The following is a 12,521-nucleotide window of genomic DNA, read 5'->3' on the forward strand; positions in this document are numbered from 1 at the left end:
TTAGTTTCAGATACAAAGAAGCTAATTTGCCTGACCGGTATTGTTACTCATTTTTTCCTTAAACAATATTCTTTAGAAAACGTAAATGGGTAATCCTTGGTAGGGGATATGCCTATATTTGCTCTGTACATAAATGTTTTATGTACATATATTTATAGGATATATTTGAACTGGATACAGCACTCAGTAACATCAGTGTTCACAATGCACAGGACATACGTCTACTTTTCAGCCTAGGAGATTATTTAACAATACTTCATTCTCTTAATCATCAGTTGATATATTTAAAAATTTAGCTTTGCCATTTGAGATGCTGCATCATTTACCAAAGACCAGGTTTGCTCAGGTGCTCAGGGATCGGCCCATTTCCAGATGCAAGTGCCTGTCAACAAGGGGTGTCTGGCGTTCTCTCTGTGTCTGCAGCAGAGAAGATTCCAGAGCCCCACAAGGGGTCCCCCAGCGGTCTGGCTTCCCATGTTGTTATGGGAACTGCTTCTCACAAAGAAAACGCAGAAGTGACCGTTTCTGAATCCAAAGAAAGGAATATGATGCTTGTTTGCAGGCCAAGTATAGAAATTCCCTTACCGCCTCTCTTGCCATTGGAAGATGTTTGCAAAAAAAAAAAAAAAAGTACTTCCGTCCCTTGAAGAAAAGGAGGGGGGGGTGGTAAGGGGATACCAGTTAGAAGTCAAAATGGTCCCATTTCCTTTCTACCTACACAGAACTGGGAATGAGTCACTTCTTGCAACAGTGCGGGAGGTCAGGTACCGTGTACTGCTGAGAAGCACATTGTAAAATCAGAGAAATTCCATACAGTCTCTTACCAATGGCCAGCTTCAGGCCGACCTTCCTGAGTCTCTTCAACACCTCTCCTGACCTCTGACCTTCTCGGTCATCCTGCTTCCCAGGCCTCTGCTCCCCGGTAAACTCTCCCGACCCATTCATTTGCTCCCTCCCTTTCTTCTTTCTCTCCTGTCCTCCAAACCAAGCTCTGTTTTTTCCAGGTGTCTTTACCCTCCCCCGAGGAATATGTTCATTGATTTTTAGAGAGAAAGGAAGGGGGAGAGAGAAAGAAAGAGACATTGATCAGTTGCCTCCCATATGCACCCCAGCCAGGGAGCAACCCACAGCCCAGGTATGTGCACCCTGACCAGGGACTGAACCTGCAACCTTTCTGGTGTGCAGACGGTGCTCTAACCCACTGAGCCACCCGGCCAGGGCTGTTTTATCCAGTTTGATGGAGACATCATTGGCATGTGGCGCTGCATAAGGTGTACAGCAGAATGAACTTGACCTGTATATGATGCAGCAATTACCACAGTAAGTTTAGTTAATACCCACATCTCATACAGATGCAAAAAAAAAAAGAAAAATATGATATTTTTTCCTTGTGACAAGAGTCTCCAGTTACTGTCTTACACCCCTTCTTGCTCTTCTTGCCAATTCCCTGAAAAAGTGGTTCATACTCATGGGTTCTGTTTTGTAAGCTGTCCCTGGCCCCTCGGTGCACCACGTGGCTGGGGACCCAAGCAACATCCCAGTCACCAAGGAGGACAGGTCTCCGCCGCGATGGCCAGTGTTGCTAAATCCACTGGAAAATGTTCAGTCCTCGGGATGACTTTGCAGCGTTTGCTACTCACTCCCTCCTTTCCTTCTGGTTTTCATGACAACTTTCTTCAGCTCCTCCTGCCTCTCTTCCCGCACCTCCACGGTTTCTTTTGCATGATCACCCACCTCTGACAGCCTATGACAGTGAAGTCTCTCATCTTGTGCTTCTTATCTCTCTCTGGTTTTTGTCCCTAAAGGATCGTCTCTAAGTCCATGACATTAACAATTAGGGCTTCCAAGGCCAATGACACATGGTCTTGTGTAGTATCCAGAGACCCCCTTGTGGCTTTAAATCTGAATCTCCCATTCAAGTGTGATGCACTTGAATCATTCCCAAACCATCCCCCTCCATCAGTCCATGGACAAATTTCCCCTGGTGCCAGAAAGGTTGGGGACTGCTGCTCTAGGACTTACCTGTGTGGTCTGTCTCCCTAATCCTTCACTTTTCATCTGCTCATAATATTCCGGCTACTGCCTTTTAGGTCTTAAAAGGCACGCTCCCTGGCCTCGAAGTGTCATTGAGGTGACATATGGACCTCAAAAGGGAGAGAATAGGAAGATTCTGTTACTTTACAATAGGTCAAGGAGGGGTCTGCACAGACCTTGTCCTGTCTAACTACGTGAGTGAATATAGTAATGGAATGTACTAGAATAGCAATCATGACATCCCTACTTTAGGTCTTGACCTTCCACGTGTGCTCGATGAACATTCATGGGATCGAGAGCTAAGAACTAATGCGCTACCGTGTAGGGGTCTATGAAAAACCAAACTTTACCACATCAAGAAGCCATGTAAACTTCCAAAGACATGGGATATTGCTATCCACTGACGGCATACTTTGTTCTAATCACTTCTCCGGCATTATTTTTGTCCTCAGAGAGTTCTCTTTGAGGTGAAATGCAGCACTAAGCAGCACACAGAGCGGGTAAGCAAGGGAAAGCCGGACCGGTGTCCCTAACCATTCCACCGTCCTGCCACTGGAGAGAATGCCATCGGAGAGAGCAAGCAGGCCGACGTCTTGTCTCCATGACTTGACTTCCAGAAAAGGCAGAGTAGTGTGATTGAATGCCACTTAGTTTAGAATCAGAAAAGAAAAGGGGGGGGGATGAATTTCCACTCTTAATTCTCATTAGCTTTGAATGGCTCCCCTAGGCTTGGAAGGCCACTTTCCTCAAATGTAGAGTGGAGCTAATAGTGTCCTGATTTGAAGATTACATTGTAGATTTCCACGTGAAATGACATCACGTGACATCTGTGACATCGTCAGATCTTGCACTCGTTACATTGTGAATCACAAAAGCATGATTTAAGGAGCTAATGCTACTCATTTTTATACACGCATCTATACCTACATATACTTATTACATATACACATATTTAAAAGGGAAAGCGCTACATTAAATTTAGCCATCATTATTATCTAAGGCACAGTTCCCTCTTTGCCCAAAGAGGGAGTACATTCCCCAGGCACTGGGCCGTCTGTGAAATTTTAAAGCTTCTGCAACCAATGCGCTTCCCAAGTTCAGCCGGGGGGGGGGTGGGGGGGGGCGTGACGTCCGATCTGGAAAATGAATGTCAACTTCAGATGTTCAGAGCCGAGCGGGGAAGGGCCTGGTCTACTTCAGACTGAATTCGGTGATCTCATTTTACAACATAGTTGTAAATCTGACTAAAATTAAAAAGAGATCAAATCCTGTAGACAAACGCCTTGGCTAAATGCCCTCTCCTGTGATCTGAATACCAACGACTGTGTTGTATAGTCGTTTATAAAGGGGCTTGGAGGTGGGCAGGAGTGGGGGGGAGGGGTCATTAATTTCAGCCCACCCAGAAAGGTGTTAACTATGCCCCATCCTCTGGCTGGATAATTAAGCCGCCTCCTTTGAGCCTGCCCGGTGCAGGCGCATATCCCGTATTACTCTCCATGGTCGATGCAGTGCGATCACACTGGAGCGAATCTTGTTTATCCTACAGATGGGGCGGGCTCCCCCAGCTTGGGTTTTATTTTTAATTGGGGTTCACAGCACAGCGAACAGCCTCTTCGCTGAAAATTCTGGATGGCTCTGGGGCACGTTTGGTTAACTGCCTCCCCGCCAACACCTCCCACTGTTCTCAGGGGTCACCGACTACCGGCCATAAAAACATTTCCTCTCACAAAAGGTCTAGCACACTTCTCACGTGACCGGGTTTCTCTCAAGTCCCTCCAAAGAGCTCCTGATATTCGCGGGAGACGGATCCGTCTTCATGTTTTCCTTTTGTACTTTTGGGATCATACATCAGTTGTCAGGACTGAAGAGGATGTTACGTATTTTCACACTCGTTTTGATCCTGAAACTTGGAGATGTTTAAATGACTTTTCCAGTTCTAGCGGCCAGTTCATTAGAAAGTCGAGTACAGGCTATTCCCCTGTCCTTGTGCTGGGAGAATGTAAACTCTGTCCTGGTGACCTCCTGGTGACCTCCGAGTGGTGATTTGGGGTAAAAAGAGAAACTGGGCCATGAATTTCATTTCATTGGAACTGAAGCCGAAGTCTGGCCTTTCGGTAGTTGCCAGGAGAGTACAGTTTAGAGCTGATCGGTGACACTTACTTCGATGCCATGAACAATGACATCTAGGAGCAAGCCCTGGGCAGTACTGTGGTCAAGGAGAGGGCTACTTAGTAGTCATCGAGGCTGTCCCCTGCTCCATTGAGGGCCCCATGTGCCATTGTTGAGTGGCACTTAGGTGATGTACCGCCGAAGTGGGAAGAACATGGTCCTTGAACTCAGATTTGATTCGTGAAGGTAAAACATAAATGTTAGCAGTCTACAGTGATGATCCAGAGACAGAATGAATGGAAAATGCCTGGTACTTAGCAGGCTCTTCATTTATCTTGTTATATTTTCATTGTCTTCCTTCCCATACATGAATGTATACATCTTAGCCCTTATGAGTCTACAAGGACCTTATAGACAGGGATGTGACAGATTTATCTCTGATGGCCCTTAGTGAGGGATCAATGAATGTTTACTAATCAATGCCAACATTCTAAAGGATGTCTCAGTAGCGTCTTACTAGGAATAAAAAATGGCCAGAATGCATCTGATACTGTGCGTATTAGCCGAAGCCCAAGGCATGGGTGACCATTCACCATCAAAGTTGGGTCTAATGAACTTGAGTTTAGAGGGTGAAGTGGGTAAGAGGAAAGCAGATTACTTATCTCATGATGGAAATAGGCAACGGGTGAGAATCAAGTGATATGCGTGAGGCCAAGTAGTTCTTTAGAAGAAAAATGTAGAGAACAATTTTGGAGAAACGTGCACTTTAGATGCTTGTAATGTCAAGTTTTGTCTCTGAGAGAAGGGGACTGTGAAGTACTCACAGAAGAGTGGGCTGATGGACTGGGAGGAAATTCAAGCCATCCACATTTCAAACCAGGTTCAGTGAGAATGCTCATGAAAATGGCTCTGATATACCTGGGCGCGGGGACAGTCAGCAAGACCGAAGTGACAGGTCCGTAGAACCTCCATCCCCACATTCCTGTCCTACCCCGTCTTTCATCAGACCCACACATCTCATTCTGCCCCTGTTCAAACATGATGTTTCATTAGGGAAAAAAAGAACCCTGGCTGGTGTGGCTCAGTGGGTTGAGCACCAGCCTGAGAACCAAAGGGTCACTGGTTCAATTCCCAGTCAGGGCACAGGCCTGGGTTGTGGGTCACGTCCCCACTTGGGGACATGCGAGAGGCAACCACATGTTGATGTTTCTCTCCCTCTCTTTCTCCCTCCCTTCCCCTCTCTAAAAATAAATAAAATCTTTAGAAAAAAGATTTTATAAAAAACAGATAATCAGAATGACTGGGAGTGAATAAAGAATTCAAATCTCTACTGCAACGGCAGTAAGGTCTGAATTCACAGCTTGGCATTTTAAAAAATTAAATTCATGATTCCACCTGGCAGATTTCAAAATATGTGCATTTGAGGCCAAACAGCAACAACCACAAAGCCTCTTAGGAGAGAGGAGTAAGGCAGCTAATTCAAATCTCAGGGCTGGGGCCGCACTGGGTAATGCACTACCTGACACCGGGCATTAATATTTCAGATGCTAGGGAGGAACTCGCCTCCTGTCTCCTGGCCCTGCGCTCTCAGAAAGGGCACCCCAGGAAAGGGGCATGGGAGAGTCTGCCGGAGGCAAGCGCCACATTTAATTGGCACTAAAATAAAGGAACGGTATAGGTAGATCAAAGGAGAATTTAGAGGAAATGAACAGAGATACATGTAAAGGAAGGTTAAGCCTTGTTTTGTGAAATAGCACGCTTCTACGAGAAGGGACTTAGGTGTTAACAGCAATGTTGTGACTTCTTTTAATATTTTCCGTGAGAATGACTTCTTCGGTTGTTGCAAAATGAAGCCGCAACAAAACATGAGGACAGTGAGTCCTCAGGAAGGATTCAAAGGAATTTAAAGGCTCTGAAATCTCTCGACTTTATTCAGTGTTATTCAGTCCATGTGAGTCTTACCCAGGCATCGAAATATAATTAAGAATGAGCTTAATGCTCTCTTTGGATAAGCAGAAAAATAACGCATGCTCATGCCAGACAGCGAGAGTTGTTTAGTTCAGGGCAGACTCACTTGGGTCTGCAGAACAAGCCTGGACAAAATCTGGGCCAGAGAGAAAAAAATACCTCCATTTTTTTCCCCTTCATATAAAAGTGGACTTTGTATTCAGCGCCATAGTCTCTGAAGCTAGTACAGTGTGTAGAATATAATAGATTTCCAAAGCCTTTTTGAAATCATAGTAAAATATACCTTCCATAAAATTCACCACTTTCATCCTTTTTATTGAGTGTATTGGGGTGACAGTTAATAAAATTTTATAGGTTACTGGGGTACACTTCCATAACACATCATCTGTGTATCGCACTGTGTGTTCACCGCCCCGGGCCAAGTCCCCTTCCCTCACCATTTATGTACCTTCTACCTCCTCCACCTTTTCGCTCTGAAATCACGATGCTCTTGTCTGTGTCTCTTAGGGTCCAGTTCGGTGGCATTAAGACAGTCACAATATTCCACAGCCATCACCACCACCCATCTCCAGACCCCTTTGCATCTTCCCCAACTGAAATTCTGGACCCATTAAACAGAACTCCCCATCCTTCCCTCCTGCGGCACCCCACGAACTGCCTCCTACTTCCTGGCTCTGGGAAGTTGACTCCGTTAAGGCCTGTCGTGAGTGCAGCATGTGGTGTCTGTCCTTCTGTGTCTGGCTTCTGTCATTTAGTCCTTGAGCTGCATTGTGTTGTAGCACATGTCAGAATTCCCTTCCTTATTAAGGCGGAATAATAGCTCGTTGTATGTATAGACCGTGTTTTGGTGATCTGTTCATCGGTCCATGGGAATGTGAGTTTTGAGACATATTTTCTGAATGACTGGCAGGACGAAGGAGTGGATGAATGAGTGAAAAATTACTAAACGAGTAAATGAGTGACGTAGAAAGAAATGAACGCTTTGGGGAACCACAGAGCCAGGTGAACCTCCGGTCTGGCCTTACCAGCTGCAGACCTGGGCAGGACTTCCCTGCATCTCACCCCCTCATCTACAAGGAGGGGGGCCTATGCAGTTAGAAAGCCAATCAGCACATAGTAGGCCCTCCAAAAAATGCTCGTCACCCTCCCTGGGGCCATCCTCCCGTCAGCCACCTGCATTGCGTTGAGGGCAGAGAATGAAAAAACCCCAAGTATCAGCATGCGCTCTGCTCCCGTGCAAAGTTCTTTCACCCATCCTGAGAAGTAGCCTGGGAACTGTTTGCATAAAAGTAAAATTTTACTTTCCAAAACTGCGCACAGCAGCATTTGTTACTTGACCATGAGTGTTTGTGGAAGGATGCTCTCAGGGGAATATACCCCAAACTCCTGGACTCAGATTTCTATGGCAAGCCCGGTAACCGGGCAAGCTCCTGTCTTACATCAGAAAAGTTGAGGAGACCAAGAGAAACGTATGTAGTGAACCTTGCCCAGGGAATCTTCTAGACCCATCCTGTGTGCTTAGTCTGAGTGTTTGTCCAGACCAGCGATTTTTAACCGGGGTGCCGCAAGAATTTTAAAACATGCAATACCTGGCTATTGAGTCAAGGGCACTGACCTCTTTTTCCCTGAGATTGTCAGATAAAAAATGACAACAGCCCACACAGCAATAGTTGTCCAGTGTGAACGCATCCAAATTATCCCTACATCTTTGATCAGGCTGGCGAAAAATACAATTTTTTGTTGTGCCACAGAACTGTAGGAATCAGTCTGTGCATGCCGTGAGACGAATAGGGTGGAACATCGCTGGTCTAGACCTGGAGGGCACTTCCTGTGTGTCCCGGCAGATGGGAAGCCTAGGCTTGTGCCTCTTGGAGCAGCCACACCCCACGGTCTGTCCCAAGTGCCCTCGGGCAAAGGGAGGCCCCAGGAGGCCCTGGTTTCCCGTGAATCCAGACAGCCCGCCTCTCCCAAGTGGGGTGGAGGGTTCCAGGGCTTTCGCTCGTTTCCCAGCCGGTCCGCATACCTCCGGGAAAGGCCCAAGAGCCTGCTACCTCGGTTTCCAAATGCGGCAGATGAAGTCGGAGCCCTTTGTGCAACAAGTGCCCCACTCCACGTAGATGAAAGATGCTCCGAGGGCGGCCATATTTCTTTTTATTATCCTTGTCATCAGCGGTCACCCGGAGCCCTGGAGTGCTTCATGCGGTTGCCTGGAAGCAGTAGTTTTCAGCCCCGCTTCAAAGGGGTCCACAGTACGTGAGTGGTTAACCCTCGCCCTGCTGAGCAGCCCCGCGTGATCACACACACACACACACACACCACCACCACCACCCCCCCACAACATTGTCTCCGTGTGGGCGAGCCACGCCAGTGTTTGCACGTGGGTGCCCTAAGAGATCAAAGCCAACAGGTATCCCGGGGGCAAAACGCCACAGAGAAAAAAATAAAAATAGGGGCTCCAGAGCTGATCTCGGTCTGCAGATGGTTTTAAAAACAAGCAGCTCTCCTGCAAATCACCACCCCATTGGGATAGTGAGCAAACTGACCCCAGCCGTTTGGTACCCTGCCACTCAGGAAGGGGAGCAAAATTCAGCATCGTCCATTCCTGCTGCTGGTGCACGTGGGAGCCCCAGTTCTTGGACTTCCTTTGCTTCTAAATGTCCAGCTGCCCCTCAGGCCAAGTAGCTCATAAGCTTCTCTCTTTTAAAATTTAAATGTAGGCATTGCCCCCAATACAAAAATTAGTAGCCACCCCCCATACACACCACGATATATTATTGTATTTACCTCCCAGCTAGCTACCTAGTATTGATGTTAACCAAAAAAAAAAAAAAAAAGAAATTTTTTTTCTCAATTAATTGATTAAAAATTAAATAAATAGAAAAATTGAGATCTACAAAGGAGATGTGGAAGAATTATCAAACCAGAGAGCACATTGCTATCCGTGGGACAGATGACAGACAACTTGAGTTTTACAGATCTGAGCGTGGAAGGTTTACATATATATATATTTTTCTTTCCATTTTTGCAGCCTAATGTTAAAAATGAAATATTCCGTCATCGGGGGTGGCGGGATTTTCAGCAAAAGGGCTTCTAATTTAGTAATTGGAGAAATAAAAGACGCCTTGCCAACGCGGCATTCGTGAAATGGGGAAAATGACGGTCTAAGATGACCGTCTTTATCAAAGTGTTTGTAGGGACATTATATGTCCCCGTAATTGTGGAGGCCAGTGAATTAATGAATCCTCTCTCTAAGTCCCCATTTGAAATGATTTCGCTGCTGTCTGGGGCTCAGGAGAAGGGCCTTGAACCCTGCCATTCAATCCCTTTCAGCCCATCAGCTGAGTCTAATTGCCAGAAAGCACAGGAGACCCCCAGCCCGATTGTTCCCCCACCTCCTTTGAGGTTTGGAGGCATGAAAAGCAAAAGGGGGGGAAAAGCTTCCTTTTGATCCTCTGTTTCTTTCTCTCTCCCTCTCCCCGTCCCTCTCTCTTCCCTTTTTGTCTGCCCACTCCTACGCCAAGAATGACACATTTCTTTATCAGGCTCCTTCCCCGTCTTATAAGGACAATAATTAATAAGGCCTTTATAAAATGAGGCTTGAATTGGTGTCACCTCAGGGGTGGTCTGGGGCTCTGAAGTGAACCCTCGGTGGGCCCCGGCCTTGTCTGGCCCTCGCGCAGGTCAGGTTTAAATACCCTGACCCCAATTTTCAGTCTCTTTCCCTAATGAGGCGATTCGCGCAAGGATACAAAATTATAGGAGGAGGGACCGGAGACAAAAGAGCCAAGGTGTAGCTGACACCACCCTGGCCACATCTTATTATTGTCTTTGTGCATGTGACATCACAGCTGTGGATGTCCTTAAAGCGGAGGCCCCCCCTCCCCGCACCCCCCGCCCCGTTCCCATGGTGAGCTGTATGGAATGACTTCACAGGCCCCTGTGAGCTGCTTGTCTCTTGACAAGCTCCCAAGGAATGGCCTGCTCAGGCCAGTGACCGGTCGCCGGGGCCTCCTCGGGCTATAGGAATATCACCAAAGGGGCCTTCTGCATTCTGGCATCACCTGTTTCTTCTGATCGCTTGGATAAAACGGCGTTATTTGTCACTTGACAGGCTTATCACGTTGACATCAAGAGTTGTAAACGTGCTCCGGTGCGTGTTGTCTGTCCCGAGTCTGGCTGAAAGGCTGGCTTTGAACCGACCAGGATGGGATTGCAGCCACTGCCAGTGTGTCGGAGATGCTTTCAAAATAACCGAGCAACTCAAGTAAATTATGTGCACACTTTGTCCCAGAGTTGCTCATAATAGCGTAGATGACCTGTGTGAATTATTTCTTTTTGCCTCTTATCATTATTTTTTTTTTACTCATAAAATGATGTGACTGAGGGAAAGGAAGAGAGACAGTCATTTGGGACTTAGAGTAGGAAGCATACAGATAAGTCTTTTTCTCCTTTACAATATGACTTAATACATCTGATATATTTTGATCAATTTCATGGGGAGGGTCTCTATGCAGAAAAAGATAAATAAATAGGAAGAAGCCTACACTGAGAGAGTTCAGCAGTAAATACACAGCCAAGTTCCAAATGCTAAAAGACTAGAGTCTCAGGAAAAAAAAAGTGTGAAATAAATACTATAAACCTACTTATACAAAATGAAATGAAAAGCGATGTTTTCATTTCAGAATGATGTTTTTCTTTTCTGTTAAGTGAGTAGCTCTCTTTCATTTCCACTCATAAAGAATGGTATCAGATACTTTCAGATGTATTACAGCAAACGAATCACTGTCCCAGAAGAATCACTACCGTTGCCTTTATACAAATATGGGTAATTACAGAAGACCACTGTCTCTGAATAATGAAGGGGAGAAAATGCATCATAATAGTAGATTTTATGATGACATCGCTGATTCTTAATTGCCTTTATCTAATAGGAAGTGGGGCTATCGCTATACTCTGGATAAATTGCTTTCATCTCAGAATTTTATTCACTGGTGCCACAACGGTCTAGGAATTGCTTTGAGGTTCAGGCAGAAAGAAATGTCAGTGAACTTGAGGGGGAAAAGTCCTTTGAGAAAAATGAACATAAAATGGTAAAAGAGAAAGAGGAAAAGGAAAGGCAGAAGTCTTCGCCTCTCAGGCCCATGGTAGGAGTGGAACTCTTGACCCTGTTGGGAGTAGCTGGGTCAAGTGCAAAGTTCTGGCCAGTGAGCTGTGAGCAAAGCGACGTGTGTCATCTGGGGATCATGCATGTCACTGCCAAGGGGAAGACCTTCCAGAGGGCTCTCCGCCTGGGGTGATAAGTGCCCATAGTTAAGGTGGTGGGGCTCAGTTGATCTGGGTCTCTTAAGAGTAAAGTGTGTGTGTCCCCGCCGGGACCTCGGGCCAGGAATTGGCCTTAGTTGTATCAGGACATTGAGATTGTAGGACTGTGTATCACTGTAGCGTAACCGGGTTGACATAGGACAAATCCCACCCAACGGAGCTGGGACGAAGCACCCTGTGTCCCCTCGAGAAGGGACAACAAGAAGACATGAAGGATGCTGTCTATATGTGGGGTGGCTTTCCTACAGCTTGAAAGTGTCGCTCGCCACCGAAAGCTATTTACACACGTGTCCAGGTGAAAGAACGTCACCTAACCCATCTCGCTTTAAGCCACGTGAAGGCAGCATATGACGAGCTAGGAATGAGCTATGAATATCCATAGTATTTTGTGAGGAATTGTTTCATTCTTTCTGTTTGTTTTTAGAACAGGACGTCATAAGGATGTGGATGTGTGTGATAAACAATAAGGTACTTTGGTTCGTAAAACTGAAAAGGGCAAGTATAAGTGTAACTGGGTAGACGCGAACAGGGAACATCCATTTATGGATTATGGATCAGGAATGTATAAAACAATAATGAGAGGTAGTATCTGTGGCCACTGGAAAGACCTGCCGTACCTGAAGATATTCAGCATAAATGATTATCGTAATGATAGCCATGATAATAATGGCATTTCGGAATGAAATAGACCAAACCTGGGGTCTAAATTCAGCCCTCTGACACCAGTCTTCCAACATGTCTCTGAAAGGGAAGTATTTTCAAAACTCTCTCAAGAGCTTTAAATATACAACACAGAATCCTTTATTAAAACAAGTTTTTTTCTTATCCTCACCCGAGGACACACTTTTTGATTTTAGAGAGGGGAAGGGAGGGAGGGGGAGAGAGAGAAAGAGAAATGTGATGTGAGAGAGAAATATTCATTGATTGCCTCCCACACATGCCTGGACCAGGGATCAAACCCACAGCCCCGCTATGTGCCCTGACTGGGTATTGAACCCGCGACCCTTCAGTTTATGGGACAATGCTGCAAACCACTGAGCCACAGAGGCCAGGGCCAAACAACTTTTTAATATAAAATTCTTTCCTCG

The sequence above is a fragment of the Furipterus horrens genome, unplaced genomic scaffold (genome assembly GCF_987537825.1).
Source record: "Furipterus horrens unplaced genomic scaffold, mFurHor1.1.pri manual_scaffold_16, whole genome shotgun sequence".
Classification (NCBI taxonomy): domain Eukaryota; kingdom Metazoa; phylum Chordata; class Mammalia; order Chiroptera; family Furipteridae; genus Furipterus; species Furipterus horrens.